Raw genomic sequence first — 17,739 nt, forward strand, 5'->3', positions numbered from 1 at the left:
AACTGATTATGATGATCACAGGCAAACCCTTAGTTAAACAGAGGATGTGCAATTTTTGTAAATCGTTATACAGCGATTACTAACTATCGAAATAAATGGCTTGAATGTTTATTAGCATTAGAGTCTTTTCTCCCCTCTACATCCCTGGGAAGAATAAGGAATGTTGCAGGTGATGAAGACAGTTCTCATCATCAGCACAGGACAGGCAACATGTTTAGAGAAACTCAAACTTGATCAAGTCTTCAGATTTCAAAAACTTCGGTAAACTTTGGGATAGTTTTCACTTCTGAATAACACTTTTCTAACAGTTCATATGCCTCAAAAGTGCTACTTTTTACATTATGTTTTTACCCCTTTATTACCTAAAATATGCACATTGTAATCATACAAAGAAACTGAACATCTGTTCCCCACTGTGTCAGGAGCTGTACACAATCCTGTACAATCAACATTTTAGATGAACTAATGGAAAAAAGCACAGGAAACATTGAAAGTAGGGATAAGGTCACGAAATCCTTATTGTATTTTACCATTCATGTTCCTAACTCTAAACAAAACCTTACTCAATTGAGCTATTTTTTTTTTTTTTTTTACAACAGCTTATTTAAACTGGCAGAGATCATTGTTTGGACACTCCTAAATCTTATTTAAGTTGCACAAGAGACTGAAATGACAAAAAGGTATGAAGCAAGCTAAGACTTTAACCAGAGCTTTGCAAGGGGTCAGTTTTGTCAATTTGAAACTCCAGTTAAACTGACATTGCTTTAAGACTGTAAAGGTGCATATTTTGTACCTCCAAAACAGTTAAACACAGCCCACCTCTAAAACACCACCTGCACTATTCACCAGCAGATCAGAGAGATGAAAACAACTGGAAGCATACAAGGAAAACATCTGAAGGGGCTAGTGATTTGCTCCCTCAGCTGGGGACACCTAAAAGAGGTCTGATTTTCTCCTTAATGATCAGTACCTTCCCTTCTTTTTAAAATGCTGCAGCTGTCACCCTTCCAGGTTATGCTCAGGTTGTGACTTCCAGAACTTTTCCTTGTTAGGATGGACTATACTTAAGTTCATTGAAATAAGGAGCTGTTTAAACATTATCTTCATTAAGATATGTTTAACTTTTTCCTGGCAGGGATTCCTGACCAGTTAGATTCACAGCACCTTGAATAAGCTGGAATTATTTGCTCTGGGTTTTGGAATATGAGCAAATTTGATTTGTTCTGGGTGACAAAACATCCTGATTTCTATGCCGGGCTCTTAGTCATAGTTTCTTCTCTCTTCCCTTTCATGATCTATTATGTGAAATAGGATCTGTAACCAGTAAAAACAGATTTGTTTTTTTCTGTAGACTGAGCATCTCACAATGAACTGATGCATCACTTTGCCAGCATCTGACCTCCTCTGTAATACAGAGACATACACTTTCATCTATCTATACTTAGCTCTTTGTCATACATGCACTCTTTACAAATATGCATCAATTTCTGCATGCGTTATTCAGACGAATAATATACAACCTATGGTATATTGCAGCTGTCATTCTACAGTATCCTTAAATTTGTAATGGAAAAAGCCAGATCCAAAGGGAAATCTAAGAGGGTGATTAATACCAGAAAGGAATAAATAAGATTGGAAACAGAGTGGATGCCTGAAAATCTTACTTGTTTCTACCTAGGGTCACTAATCTAATTTTCTTCTACCGTCCATGTGGTTTTTGTTTTTTAATTTCCAGGAATTCCTGACTGTTTATTCTATAGCAAACCATTGGGATTTTGAGGCCATGGTATGTTGTGGGGAATGTCTCAGTAGTATGTGTTCTTTGTTTAAAGTTGCTGAGGAGCTGCGTTGGTGTAATTGAATAAACACTAAGTAACCCACTTTTAAAAGGAAGTGTAATATGCACATCAATTAAAGCCAAATGTCTGCTTAATGGTTAAGACACAGCTATGTGTCATCCTCCCAATATTCAGCAAAGAAGTGTTCCATAAGTGCCTTGAAATCAAATTGCCAGTCTTAAAAAGATCTTCAAATAGATGTGTGAAGGCAGATGGCTTGTTTATATACAATTCTAACAAGAACAGTGTTTTACTAATAAAATCTTGTGTGATTCATCCAACACGTAAAACGCAACAAAGGAAAACAAGGAGCGGGCTATACGCGCACACATACCAGGTTCTGATTATGCAAAGTGCCTGCCCCATGCCTGGACAGCAATCTGCTCCCTCCCTCCCACCCACCCCAATGCCCTTGCTGCCTGGATGAGTGTGGGGAGAGCTGGGCCTTCAGCCTTGCACCTGGTAAGATGATGGTCACCCTGCTTAGCTTTGCCCTTGCCATATCCCTCCCTGCTCCTAACTAAGCCTTAGCGTTTAATATACATGTAATTGGGAAAAAAAGATCAGAAGTGCTGCCCCTGTCAGTTGGTAGATATCTGTCCCTGGTCTAGGTCCAACCTCACTTGTCCTTCCTTGCCTCCTCCCATTGCTAATATTCTTCCCAGTGCTTCACAGATGTTTTCTTATCATGCTACCGAGCAGTTATTTTTCAAGTGGCTTCTCAGAGCAGATGTTCCACAGGCACATGCTCTTTAGCCTTCTGTTGACATTGTTTCTCTTATAAAAGAAGTGTTACTGTCACACTACTTTAAAAAAAAAAGGAAAAATAAACCCCAGAACTTCAAATAAACAACAAATCATTGGGGGGGCAGATGTGTTTGTGTGTATGTGTGTTTAAATACCTGCTGATAGTATTACAAGGCAACCCTGATCACCCCGTATGCTGTTGTTATTATTGTACACATCACAAAGTGGTTCTTTCAAAACATCTCTTGCTCAGAAAGCTCTAGTCCCTGTACAGTTGGAGAGGTCTCCCTTAATGCTTCGCAGCACAGGCTATGTGAGAAATAATATGCTGTGTACATACATTTATTCTTTGGACATACACACAATTCTACCACTATATTTTGGTTATTTCCTTTAACACAAAAGTCACAAAATAAAATACTCATCATTTGGTGTTATGCCAGCAGATGAAGGAATCCTGCCTCTGGTCCCTCCACCAAGTTCACACAGTGGGGCAAAATTCGTTTATTGACTTACATGCAGACATACTCACTTGCTGCAGTTTGTGCGAATGTTTTCACAGGGTGTTTGGAGGTGCTGCCCTTAACACCCAGCTAGTTCTCAGGTTAACATTTCAAAATTAGAGGGGAAGAACTCACTGCAGAGAAGTATCACTAGAGGCTGGATTTCAAGATAAATGTGAAGCAAAGTAGTTGTATGGAAATGAAACTGGGTTGGAGGTACTATCTGGGTGGAGGAAAAAACCCAGTATTTTACGAGTTTGGGAGCTACAAGCTACAAGCAGTGGCCAGGTTTCCCCCAGCGAGTATAAAACTTGGTTGCATAGGATCTGTGCCAGTCAAAACCAGCTGAAGAGCTAGCCCACAGCCCACAGCCCACAGCTTTTGGCTTTGACCAAACTGCACATCCCACTGCATGCCCTTGACGTGGAAGCACAGCCTTGAAGAATGAGCACAAGAGCAGAAAATTCTGACTTGAGCCACCTCATTGCCTCTGCTCCAGTTGGCCTTTCTATACAACCAGTTCATTAAACAATACTTCAAGTGCCTGGTTCATCCTCCTCTATGCCAGTGACATTGTTGGATCCTAACCAGCATAAAACCAGAGCCACACAGGGCTCAATTATGCTCAAGGATTTTGAAAAGATTGATTAGCTAATGCTTTTTCAGTTCCTGTACTATAAAACACCAAATGTTTTTCTTGCAGAGGCTTTTTTGACTTCCAGAAACTTAGGACGTGGGGTTGGGGCAAATCAGGAGTGGGTAATTAGGGAATGCATTTTCGACACAGTCTATCCACCAGGTAGTCTTCTGTAACTCCCTGAGGCAGCTTCAGTCCTGCACTCATCTGTTTAGGAAAAAAGAATCCAACTTTTCCTCTTTACAGTTTCTCCCTCCTTAGCCTAACATCACTCCTTTCTCACTGTCCTACATACCACCGAAACATCTGGGGTGGTGGCTAGTGCCAGAACTCACACAAAGTTGTCCAATTTGTCAGACGTCCCCAGGGACAGGACAAATGCCTTGTATCAGATATCTCTCCATCCTACTAGTAGTTTTGCTACGCTAAGAAAATAGTCCAATGGTTAAAAAAAAAAAAAAATAAAAAACCCTAACCAAAAAACAACAACAAAAAAAACCCCACCCCAAAACACAACAGTGGGGTACAGACAGTTTGGAAGCCAAGGTGAGGATAGGAAAAAAAATTTAAAGGCTAAATATAGTTGTGTGCACGCACACACGTATTCATTCACTCACACACACATTCACAACACATATCCTCCTCTGAAAATATGTAAGAGAGCTGAGAAGTTTCAAGGGTGAGCACAGAATATTACCAGAAAGCAGAAGAGAAATAAAGTAGCTGACTTTGAAAAGAGTGGAAAGTACTTTTGATTGGATTTCTACTAACTGTGGGAAAGCTACTAGGGGAAAAATGGGAAATGTTTAAGCAACTGTTGGAAAGCGTGCAGTTGAAATTCTTCCCACTTCAATCTAAACAGGGAAAAGTGCAACATAGGCCATTGTGGTTAGGTAAGGAATGAAATGCAAAGAGTTTTACAAGCAGAGAGCCGAAAGCTTTTAAAAAAGATAAACAAATCTGGTGCAGAGGATTTGGAGACACTGTATGTAAAAATAAGCAGAAGTAAGTTAAAGGATCAAATTAAAGGAGCAAATGGAATTACTGAATGCTAAACTACATAAATATTTCAACTGACAACAATGGGCTCTTTAGACATGTTCACATTAAAGAAGAAGGAAAATATAATAGTGGTCTCATAAAAATGCACAAAAAATGAGAAACAGGGACAAAGGAAACGGTCTAATAATAGTATAGAGAAGGAAGGGAAAAAACAGGGGTTATATTACTGTTCCTGATTTAGAGGCCAGTCTTACAGGAATTGAAATGCATCTCTCTACTCTTCTGGGGCAGATCTCATCTGCACAAGGTGGAGGCCAAGACCAAAACGGCAGGATAAAGTGTGTCACTTTGCCCACCTTCTGTCTCTGTTGTGACTTATGTGGTGGTTCAGGCTGCTGTGCTTGTAAGGGAAGGCATGAAACTCCTTCAAATTTAACCTGGATGCATCGATCCTAAAGGCACCTTTCTGGTATCTGTGGATCACCAGGAGTCAGCTATTTTCTAATCACTTTCTAAATTCAGCCAAATTTGATGCCAGATAGCAAGGTGCTGCTAACACAGCAGTAAACATCCTTTACTCCAGAGAAATCCCAAGGCAGCTCAGCAACACTTTGGTAACTCCCCACCTTGTTTACACCTTGTGTCCATGAAAAGAAAAACAGACACTTCAAGACAATATTAAATTTCAGGGCAGCAAAGCTAGCTGGGAAGACCTATGAAAGACAGTCAGCAACCTACAATATTTGGACCCGGACGACTTACTTGCTTTACATGGCCCTCCTCTGTCATATGGGTCTTCAAAGCAAGGCACTTAGGCAGTAGGAGGATTTACAGAGGGAGTGCTCTAGGAAGCCTGTATCTCCCTTTGCATCTCTATATGCTCATGCTGCCTCTGCACTGTGGTGGATAAACTAGTATTTCTTTCTCAAGCCATTTTTCTCCATATGGCTCCACACCTGTTATGTGTTAAGTTTATTTTCAGTGACAATGAAAAACATTTAGGATGACCTAATGGATGTGTACAAAATAATGCAGGAAGTGATAATGATGCACATGGTAATACATGTTCCCAACAACCCAACAACCATGAAATGTGGCAGAAGCTTTCTAAACATAAACATGAATGAAATCCAATAAGAACCTTTTTCACAAAAATAAATAAACACCTGGTCACAGTGGGCAATAAAACCAAATTGCAACAGTGACTTAAGTATTTTCATATTACAGATAAAAATATAAGACATTGGAAAGTGGGAACAAGATAAACGTAACAAGAAGACTAAAAGAAGAGACTTGGTCATTTCCATGTGCAGGCTGCAGATGAAATAAAAGCAAATGTAAAAGAGATACTGTTTTTTATTATTATTAGAGTTATCACTACTTTATTTGTTCTTCTGAGAACAAATTTATATGAAGCCAAAGCCAGATACTTACAGTGGAACTATAAGTACATGCAAGCTTACACGGTTTACAAGAAAAAGTCCTGAGTTCTTACTTTGGGCAATCACTGTTGAAGATGCTGGCACTGATGTATGACGCCTGAGCACTCATAAAAGATGCTAACCTTTCAGAACTAAACCCAGTGTTACCAAGAATATTTCTGAAAAACCTGCCTGGCCTCTCAAACTGATTTGCTCTATTTCAAGTTAGGCCTGAATCCCAAATCCAAAACCTTAAAGGTAAAATTCTGTCCCTAAATTTGAAACTTGAACCCTTCTCTGTGCTTGGTTCTTAATAGTTTTATTGGTGCCACATTGACTTGTACTTGCTGAGTGTGTAGTTCTCTATGTTTATTCCCTAAAGACGAGCTGAGAAAGTACATATAGCCTGTGCCCAAAATATGTACGCCTTTGGACATAGCATTAAATCCTTAATATCATTAAAAATAAAAAAGTACATTCAGTTTCTTCTTCAACAGCTCTAGTCTCTCTAAGTTTGGCTAATTTTTGTCCTGAGGCACAATGCTCACATGTTCAGATACTACCCAAACATGCTGGATGACAACTCTGTGTTTACACACTGGACAACTCTCAGTCCAAATTTCTCTTCTCAGGCTTCAGAAGATGTTTTCATGTTGTTCTCAACAGACTGTGTCTGGAGGCAAAAAGCAACATGGTTTCATTACTGCTTTGCTTGGATGATTGCTGATTACCGCCCACTACGGATGTGCGGGTTTTGTGCTGTGTTTCGGCCCAAGTGTGCTACAGCTTTCGCCCCACGTCCCACAGCCAAACCAGCAGAAGATGGTGATGGCTGTCACTCCCCATTGCCCCTTGCCAGCTTGGAAACTGGCCACTGAGAAGCTGCATCTCATTACTGCCTCTGGACAGTGCTGAGCCAAGTTTGCGTACAGTGATTAATTCAATGAATCTGGCATGCAGAAAAGAAATGTCTCAAAATTGCATTATTCCAGTGAAAACACCTGCATACCCTTAGGAAACAAATATAACAACACTAGTATTGTGAAAAATGAATCACTAGGAATTTTAAAAGGGGGAAATAATTCGAAGTCATGGATTTTATGCCTCAGAACCAGCTTGGTAAAACAGATCCTTCTGTAGTGTTATCAAATGCTCGGGCGCATGGATGACATGCAAAGTGCAGGTTCCTCGCTCTGCTAAAATATTAGGGCTGGGCTTCATTCAGTGAAGGTTTTGCTTTAATATTAAAAACTTTGATAGGTGTTTTCTATGTCACTATGAAATGAAACCACATAAAAAGAGTTACATTTGATTTCCTCATAAGCTAGATCAAAATCTACAATTTTAACTCACAGTCAGTAATGTCTCTCTCCTCCTTCCTCCCCCAGCTTTTTTACAAGGGAAGGCACTGGAGAACTCGAACATTTAGTTTACTTCCTTCTCCCTTAATAAAATATAGTAAAGTTGAAAGCTTTAGTAAATCCACATACCCTATCCTCATGTATCAAATGTCTGAAAGGTACTGATAAAACTCAGAAGTCAGGGTGTCTAATCTACACCATTATAACAAAAGCTGTGATTAAACAACTTCAGATGATTTAAAAGTGCCGTAGCCTGGATTTTTGAAGACTTTCTAAAACTGAAGTTCAGAATTACAAATGGTCATACAATGCAAGAATCAGTTAAAAAGCTTTAGTCCCATTTAGTATTTCAAATAGTTACCATAGAGAATGGCAGTGGCAGTACTGAGAGAATTGCATCTCCAAATCTATTCAATAGGATTTTATTTGTTGTTTTAATTAAGAATAATAAAACTCTGCATATCTAAGTACTGGCACCAAATACATAGGAATTGCATATTGCTACTGTGTATCTCTCAGTTATCCATTTGAGGAAAATCTAATCTAATTCCAGTTCTCTGAGCTACTCAAACTGGGGTGAGAGGGATGAGTGGTTCCAGTGGTTTTCTATGGAAAACTCTTGTGGCCCATTCTATTAAAAAAACTGTAAGATCCCTTTTAAATCTATGATTTATGTGTTGGGTCAGTAGAACTAAGGTCATATATGACCTCATAGAACAAAAGAAAGGTGTGACAAAGGTTTTTATTTTCTATGTTTCATTGCGATGAAGTCCTATCTTCTCAAGATCACTGCCCATAACACCAATTTAAATGAGATGTAACAGGACAATTCATTCTCATTCTGCAGTTTTCAATTGGCTTGCCATTTCAGTACTTAGAATCCCTTATTTACTTCCCTGCCTTTTTCAATTCACTGGTGAAATAAGTATCTTCTTCAACCCAATGGTCTCTAGACCATTTGTCCACAGTCATAAATTAACAAGAAGAACAACTTACATTTGCAGTCACTGAGACAACATACCCAAAGCTGTTATGTGTGCATATAAAATATTCCAAAATCTGAGTTGCACCAGTCTTGCCAACACAATTGTACCTACGTGTATAGATGATAAATGCTTTCACCATGTTATGGACCTCAGGACTTTTTCATTCTCTGTATCTGAATTGCAAAACATGTGAGATATAAGTTGTATCACCATCAGTAACTAAAACTAAATTCAAATCCTTGCACTTTCAAACTACCATCTGAGCACTTGTAAATTATTATTTGCTTGTCCAAGATCTTAACTGCAATATTTTGAATGAGACTCTTCAGTATAAAATACTGATTTTGTTCATTATAACACAAGACCATGACAGAAACCTCTTACCTGGTCTTTTGCTTAACTTTTGCGTAGCTTAAACAAAACCTAAATAGCAGCCACTTTTGCTTTGACAGTATCTCTAATAAATAAATACATTCATCTGAAAAAACATCGCCCCAAGCTTGGTTTGGTCATCTTCTTAAAAAAAGGCATATTTTTTCTTCCTGACCTTTTTCCTAGTAAAGACAGATAGATTGTGTGCAGAGTTTATTACAAGATCGATCAAGATAATTGAGGTATAATTTTCTCAGCTATTTCTGTCATCATTTTTAAAGGCAGAGATGATTACATTTCTCTTTCACCCATCTGGGAACACACACTGTGTTCTCATGTAATTTGAATGTTCCAGCAAGGATGTGAGACCATCTTTTTGGATGTAGCTAATAGCTCTGCCATTAGGACATCCTCTCTTGAGACTCCATTTTTCTTATTAATAATTGTCAACACTATCTTTTTTTCTGAAACAGCCAACCACACCTAAGTCTTCTCTTCCTCTCTGGCAAAACACCAGGCAATATTAAGTCCAAAATGTGGCTATGGTTCTGAAGATCCTTAAGGATTCTCTTGCTCCTTATGAAAATGACCAATTACTTTTCTATACCACATTTTTTAAGAATGATTATTGAACATTTATATGAAAAGAAGTTGCTTCTTTTTTTAAGGTCACCTCAAAATTAAACTCCAAGCCACATGTCTTTGCTGGAGTCTGCATACACAAAATTCTCTTCTCACACCAATCTTCCAGGGCCATAATCTAAGTGAATTACTGTCAATTGCATCTAACCTATCAGAGTACAAGATCCCATCTGTCTGCTTTATTATAGTTCACTTGATCTTTTTTTCCCTCTGCACTAATCTGTTTGTGGTAACTCTGATACCAGTTATCGCAAGAACCATTCCTGTTCTGAAATACATTTGCTTTGATCCAGTGTTAGATAATTTTCAGATCTGCAATGATAACGTTCTGGTTTACTATAAACACTCATATTTCAATCTGGTTTAATCATCAGTTTTCTATCCAGGAACTTTGTATCTGCCACCTCCAGTCCTTAATGTGTGAAAAGGCTAAGACTTCAAGTCAATGGTTTTGTATCTGCTTATTATTAAGGTAAAAACAAGACATCAAATAGGTTAACTACACATGCATGATTAGCTATTATTATGTATACAGTTTGTATTAGCGGTTTGAACCCTGACTTTGTTATTCTTCTAGAACTGGCAGTGATAAAACATTGCTATGGGATTTAAACCCAGGGATTTCCAAGCATGTTCATGACATCAGCATATCCACACTGTATCTAAGCATCTGTGTCCACATTAAACATTCTTGTTTATGTATATATGCAGAATCCTTGATGCACCTTGTGCACCAAATCCCGTCATTGTATAAACATAAGCAAATATAGCTGTATGCCTTTCATTTAACTGAGAGTAATAGGCTGTTCCAGCTTATTTTTTAACAAGGCTTTTTTTCTACTGCCAAAAATAAGGCATTTGAATTAAATTGTTTTGTGAAAATAATTACAAAACTGAAAAATTAAGTCAAATTAAATAGTAAGCTTTAAAAATCTGGATCATAACAGTGGCTTTTAGTTAGGCAGGACTGTTTTCAGAACTGTGAGAATCTCATTTAAAATGAACCGCAAATTACTCATTATCTACCTGGAAAGTTCAAAGCACTTCAACATTTTACCAAAGAGTTTGCCTGTTCTGACTGGCAGCGGATGGGTGGTCTGTTTAAGGCACCTGTCCAAGCCCAATCACACTGCATTTTCATAGTATCAACATTTGAAAACACTATAGCTGTTGCATCAAAAAAAGTGCACGGGAATATCTCCAAAGCAGATGGTAGCAGCTAGCACATCACAAAAACATGCAGATTCCTGAGCCAATTTCTATAGCAAAACAGCATCTACCACAGAGCAAAGACTAAATAGCATATTCAAACATTTGGAACTTCCCAACATCACATGGTTTATGCTAAGGACCAGAAAAAGTAATTGCTCTCACATATTGCTGGCTTTCATTTGGACAGGACTGACTTAGAGCATGGTTTATTCAACTGAGTAACTCCCTTTGAATTTGAAAGAATACAAATTCCTTTGAAAATATTGGCTAAATTTTGAATAACGGAAACCACAGAAATCCAGACAAGGATCTTATTACAAAAACGTAAGTATTTTGGTGTCTGTTCTTTTAAAGCAGTATCATTCTAATGTCATTAATATATCAACTTTTATTATAACTCACAAGTCTCTAATAAAGGCTGCATTTCAAGACAATAGTGAACAATCTGCACCTATATAATACATAACACTTCCCGCTGGATCTGTTCATATACTGCATGCCTAAGTCTCCTGCAACTGTTTCTGAAAACAATGATTACATTACACAAATGTAACTTACATGTTTCACATTGTCTGAAAATCTAATTATTTCATTTCTATATAATTCCATGTTAATTGACTCAGAATGGAATCATCCAGTTATCCACAGGTGGCCCTGTTTTCACATGTGTGAGAATTCATTCAGATATTTAATGGAAAAACTGTTCTACACCCAGGCTGAGAGCAGATCCAATACCCCAAAATGTAGGTAACCTTTTATACAGTGACCTGTTCCTATTCTTCACACTCTAATTCCATAGTTCTTCTCCTGCAGGAAACAAACCAAATCCCTGTTCTTGGTAGCTTGGTGGGGCTGATTTTAAAAATGTAGGTAGATTTCAGATATGCCAGACCTGGGTCATAACTACACAGTTGTCACTCAGCCATCACACTGCAACTACTAAAATTTACAGATTCAAACTGGGACCCAAATACACTTCTGAGAGAGATCATTTTCAGTGGCCTGCTGATAATGGTACAGCCATGACCTGGAATCTGACACCACAAAAACAAAGTAGAAACTTAGAATGGGCTTAATCTCACCTAACTTGGGAAGTTCAGACTTCAGATGGATATGGGTGAGCTCATGGCCTTTACAGATCATAGAGAAGACCCACTGCCTCTGCTGACTACAGAAAAGAGCCAATATTAGAGACCCAGAAAGCAATACCTGCAGCCTGAAAATCCAGTTAAACAAAATAGTAAGGAACAACCACAGATTTTATCCTTTCCACACAGGAAAAATAGTACATCCAGAACTAATTATCAGAGATTACAGAACTACTCTTTTGGGACATATTTCATTTTAGAAAAATAAATAAAATTTAACAAATATATACATGAGAGTCACTCTGCATATCTGTTTTATATTCAATCATAAATTTATATGTAGGAAAAATGTACTGATGTGCATTGTGTGTCCTTATACCATACCTGGTCTACCATGAAAAAGATGCACTACAGTGTTTCATCTTAAAGCATCATAAATGTTATCTTAAAACCTTGGATCACTGTTCTGCGCCATTCATCATGCCTCAATATTATATATATATATATATATATATATGTATGCATCTACATGCTGGATGCTCTGTTTTGGAAAAAAAAAGGTGCACTGACACTAAAATATTTTAAAACAGCACATTCAATTTAAAGAAATGCAAACAAGACGATCATTTTCCCAAATGAAATGCTATAAATTTATGCCAATATAAACCTGTCAGAATTATCTCTCTAGAATTTTCACACCAGGGTGTGGTGCTGCACAGCTGAGGAGCTGAGTTAGTAAGTGCTGAAAAATTAAAAATGCTGCTTTACAGCATCATGTAAATCGGCACCAAAAAATGCTTTTTCCTACACCCCAGTTTTGCCAAAAAAAAAAAAAAGCAAAGGTGTGGAAAATATATAAAATAAGTCGCACTGGTATGAAAGCAGGAGGAAAGCAACAAATAGATTTACCAGGGAGTTCTGTATTATACGTTTTAGCTGCTTCTACATTTGACCAGTATGAACACAGATGCTTCCTACTTGCAGATTAAAAAAGCTATTTCTGCCATTTCCGTGTTATAGTATCATTAGAGAGTTGTGTGTCCAAAAGACCCTTCTGCTGAACTACTATAGACTGACAGCAAGGTAACCAAAACCAGATTCCAGGATTAAGAAAGCAAATCTAGATTTTGGTGTGACTGTATAAAGTCATGACAATATATTTAGATGAGCAATGCTCTCTTTCAGACTTCCATTTTATACTGGCAAAAGTACTCCACATCGACATGAGATTCTTTGGTTGGAGAAAACAAGAGAGCTTGCTAGCAGAGCTATGCTACTGAGAGTGTGATAGCACACCCGATTCGTGTACACATGAACGTAGAATGCAGCAGCACAGATCTGGGCATTTTCATTTATGACTCCAATGCAGTAATTTCCCTAGAGTGCTTCTGAAAATTTCAAGAATTCCTAATTCATAAATCAGAACTTTAAAAAATTAGTCAAAATTATGAGGTTTTTAAAATAGGAATCTTGGGGGTTCTTTTCTTGTATGTGTAGATTTTAAGGTTCATGTTTTCACAGCTTTTTCATCAATTCAGACTACTTACATCCTTTTAAAGCGACAAAAACCTGAGATTCATATTCAGTAATATACATGCAAAAGCACTAGTCCTCCAAAGAAATACTGAAACATGCAATGAAATCACAAGGTGCAACAAACTTGCCAGATACATAGTTTTAAAAAACAAAAAATCCTTCATTCTGATTCCAGAAGCTTTACTGAAGAATGTAATAATACTGTGGTACCAGTACCAACATCTCACAGGTGAAGCTCCAAAGGAGCCATACCCTTCCAGGGCACTTCAAACTTCCCGCAAAAGCTCTGAGCTCCATCTCCCACAGCCAAGGTGAGCTCACTACCCAGGGTGAGTGCCTTTGAAACACTGTCTGGTATATAAATCAGCTCTGCCAGCAACTGCAAGTCAATGTAAAACTAGTCAGTTAGCAGCCATAGTTCTAATCACCAACATATTAAATAAAAGGCAGACATCATGAGTCCACATATTAATATAAAGCAGCTTTGCTATTTGCTGAGTATACTGTTGCTGCAACGAGAGGGAAGAATGCAGCCAATCAACATGATTGATAAAGCAACTTCAACTTTACAGCAAGCACACACTTCCTTTTATACCATGTGTCACACCCATTATACTCTAATTGGCTCTTAACTAAAGGTTACATTTACATATTCCACCCATCTTGCAGCCTGGGAATCATGTCTCTTTCTCAGTCCCAGGAACACTGAATCCTTATCACACCTCCTGCTCCCACATCTTGTGGCCTTGCTGCACGATACACAAGAATGTGCTGACTGATTGTTGACCCATCTGTTCTCACCAAGACGGCGTGGGGCCTAGTCTTACTAAGCTACACAGGCGACTGCTTGAACAACTGCTCCATAGGCTCATGGCCTTGCTTCTCAAGCCATTCTGCAATATACTGTTAATGTGTTTTTAGTAAGCCCTGAACATGTCTGTGATATTTCTGGTGGAATTCTGGTTGAGGAACACTTCTCTAGGCTCCAGCAAGCTATAAGCTGAAGGACACGGGCCAAGGAGCTTGCCTGGGAGATGCCTGCAGTTGCAGCAGCTGAGTGGACATCCAAATGACTCAGAAGCAGCAAACCTGCTGCAAAGAACAAGCAGAAGAAACACACAGGCATCAGTAATGTAGCCAAGACTGGATTTGTTTTGGCAGGCTGTTGGCTAGCTGCAGGCTCAGATTTCTGAGGAAGGGAACTGCCTCCTGTTGTCCCTGGGACTGTGCCCTCATTTGTTTTTAAACAAACTGGATGGCATGCAGTAAATATCTGGATCCTGCAAGCAAAATTATCTCACAAGACCCTAAATACCAATTATCATTTGGACCAAAAAGAACATGATTCATTTATTTATTACTTGTTTACCTTGCTGTGGTAACAAGAATCATTGGATCAAGATCCCATTGTGCCAGACTGTATTCAGATGCAGAATGTAACTTGCTTTTCTCTTTGTGGACAGATTTCCCCCACCAAACTCCATGGTAAATCCTATCTGCGATGCATAGTATTAAGGATGCAGCCCAGTCAGGGAGGTTTGTTCTAGTAAGAAACTCAGAGTTAAAACATACTTCTCACTGGGCAGGAAAACAACTTTTCAAAATCTGCTTATTTTGAATATTGATCGTGTGCTAAAAACCTAAATTTTTATTTAAAAGATATGAATGGAAATACATTTTTAGTCTGGCATAGTGAGGGTATGAATAGCTTAGAATGATAAATGGACCACGAGACTGTGTGCCTGAATGGCAGCCACTACGGCACTTCCTACCTCTGTTGCGGCAGTTGCACAGAGAACTGTTTATAAGGCGTTTTTAGAATAAACCCTGACAAGATGTACACCGAAAAATGAGACCTAAAAATCCCCATGACATATAAATTCCATGTCAAAACACAGCCATTGATTTCCGGTGAAAGAAACCACCTGCAAATTTGAGGACAGTTGTTTATTTTTATCAGATCACAGTAACTGCCACGATTATCTTGAAAACAGTGGACAGACCCTTCAGCCTATAAAAAACTGGCAGAAACATATGAGCGGGAAGGAATGTACAAAAGAGTCAAAGTCATTCATCATTTAATTTTAATGCTTTAATAAATGATGAAATCAAGTATAGGATAGCTATCACTCAAGCAATAAAGACTGGATATTGACAATGTGATCTTCTGATACGGTGACAATGATGTCATGATACTGAGACAGAAATAAAGTGTGTGTGTGGAAAGATCCAAATACTTGATAAATTTATTTCATACCAAAATCCTTTTTTCTGTCAAAATCACCTAAATGCAAATATAATCAACCAGAAATCAGATATAATTCTTTGTAGTCATCGACGAAGCATCTGTGGACTAACTCACCTAATAAAAAACCAATAGTAATTGTACAATACCTGCAAACTATTTTTCAATGTGGGGCCTTATTGTGGTATATACAGTTATAATAGCACTCCTGGATGTTATAGATGTACACATGCTGGACATAAAAATTACTCTGCAACATACTGTTTTCAGCTAAAGTTAATTTTAAAGTGCAAAGCCATTTTAAATGAGAAAAATATCAAAATGGTTGCAAGTAAATTAAAGTCTTCTGGTTTCTTCTGAATAGAGTCAGTGTGAGAGGACAGACTTGGAACAGAGCACTGTAGACAAGACCCTATCCTAAGGAACAAAACGTGGCTCACACTTAACATTTACTTTCTTTAGAAGACTTAAATATGGCCACATAATTACATTTGAATATTTCTTTAGTATTTCAGTAAAAAATGTAATCAATGTATTTCATTAAGCCCAGAAAAAAAAAAAAAAAGAAAAAGAGAAGCAATTGCAGCACAGTATGTTTTTTAGGCTGCAGGAGAATGTTCTATGGATGCTGTGAAATGTAGTAAATTCCTTTTGGAGATGTTGCATGTCAGCAGTGCAAGACTTGTAAAAAACCCCATAAGCACCAGGACTTAAGCATATGTTAGTTTAACACAATTTTCAAGCTATTTTCATACTGGCTATAATTTTCTACAGTTATTAACACAACTGACAATTCATTCAGGCTAGTCTGTTCAGTTAGTAGGGCTAGATTTTAGCAGCAGCTATTATTTTCATGGTTTTCATGGGTTACATCTCTCTGCTTCATAGGTTTGGCCCAGGGAATTAGCTATAACACTTTTCTAGTTCTTACTCCAAGCATGTTCCCTCCTTTCCCTCCTTTTTCAGGCAGAAGGCAAAATGGCAGCAGAGGGGACTCTATCCCTGGATGCAGTCCTGTGTGACTTAATCTAGGTGATCCTGTTCTGGCACAGGAGTTGGACTACACAATCTTTCGAGGTCCCTTCCAAACTCTGACATTCTGAGATTCTGTGAACCCTCTAACAAAAGAAAACTCCCAGAAACACTTGATCTGTATCTATCACTGTTAGAAGGGGGGGTTGACCTTTTTTTAAAATTTAAAGTAATTAAAATACATTTTTAATATAATCAATAGTCAATATCATTAATATACTTCAAAACACCTAAAAAACACTTGTCCTCTGGTATTAATAATAAGTTCTCACAGTAAATCTGTTGCCACTCAAATTGTAACTCAGCTCTTTTCCATTTACAGTTGTTGAAAGCTCTTACTCTCTCACAAGTTTCTATACAATTGGCTATTTTGTCTTCAATTTTTGAAAAATATTGGTCTCTCCCCTGAAGCCCTGGAGTTCTCTCCCCTCAGGGAAAGATAAAGATAGACCTTTGCTTGTTTTCTGATGGAAAAGAAAGAATAAATCTGATGCCTTGACTATTTATCTTTAAAATTAAAAACAACATCATACAATATTCTCCAAACCTTGAGTACTATGCATGGTCTGCTATTTCATCCTTTGTTTTGCTCCTGGCATCAAGCTTTATTTGTTGGCACATAGAAATCCTGTATCTCCAAGCCTGTAACTCAGACAGAGGGAATGATAAACCATAAGCTTTAAAAGGGTTTGATCATGGTCTGTTGTCATAACTGTGCAGTTTGTCCAAAGCCACACATCACATTTGTTCAGTGATCCTTCATACACCGCTCATGAAAGACATCAAGATAAAATACTACAAATAAGTAACTTAAATGAGTGAATATGTCCTATAATCATGATTAAACATTCCTGCATTTTTAAAGAGAATTGATGTCTCAAATACCACAACTATTTTTGTATACTTCAAGTCAAATGAAAAATACGGCATGTCTCAGGTATTAGCTGCTGACAACACTGACTTGTTCGCAGTGGACCAACCATGCTGAGATTTTGTACTCTTGAACTGGGCAACTGAGCCTGTAGAAAATTTTAGATACCTCTTTCATTCCTCCCCACCATACAATTTTCTCATTTTCCCAACTATTAGACTTTGTTTTCTTTCTGTTTACTTCTTG

This window comes from Gallinula chloropus, assembly GCF_964237585.1.
Source record: "Gallinula chloropus genome assembly, chromosome: 3".
In the NCBI taxonomy this organism is placed as follows: domain Eukaryota; kingdom Metazoa; phylum Chordata; class Aves; order Gruiformes; family Rallidae; genus Gallinula; species Gallinula chloropus.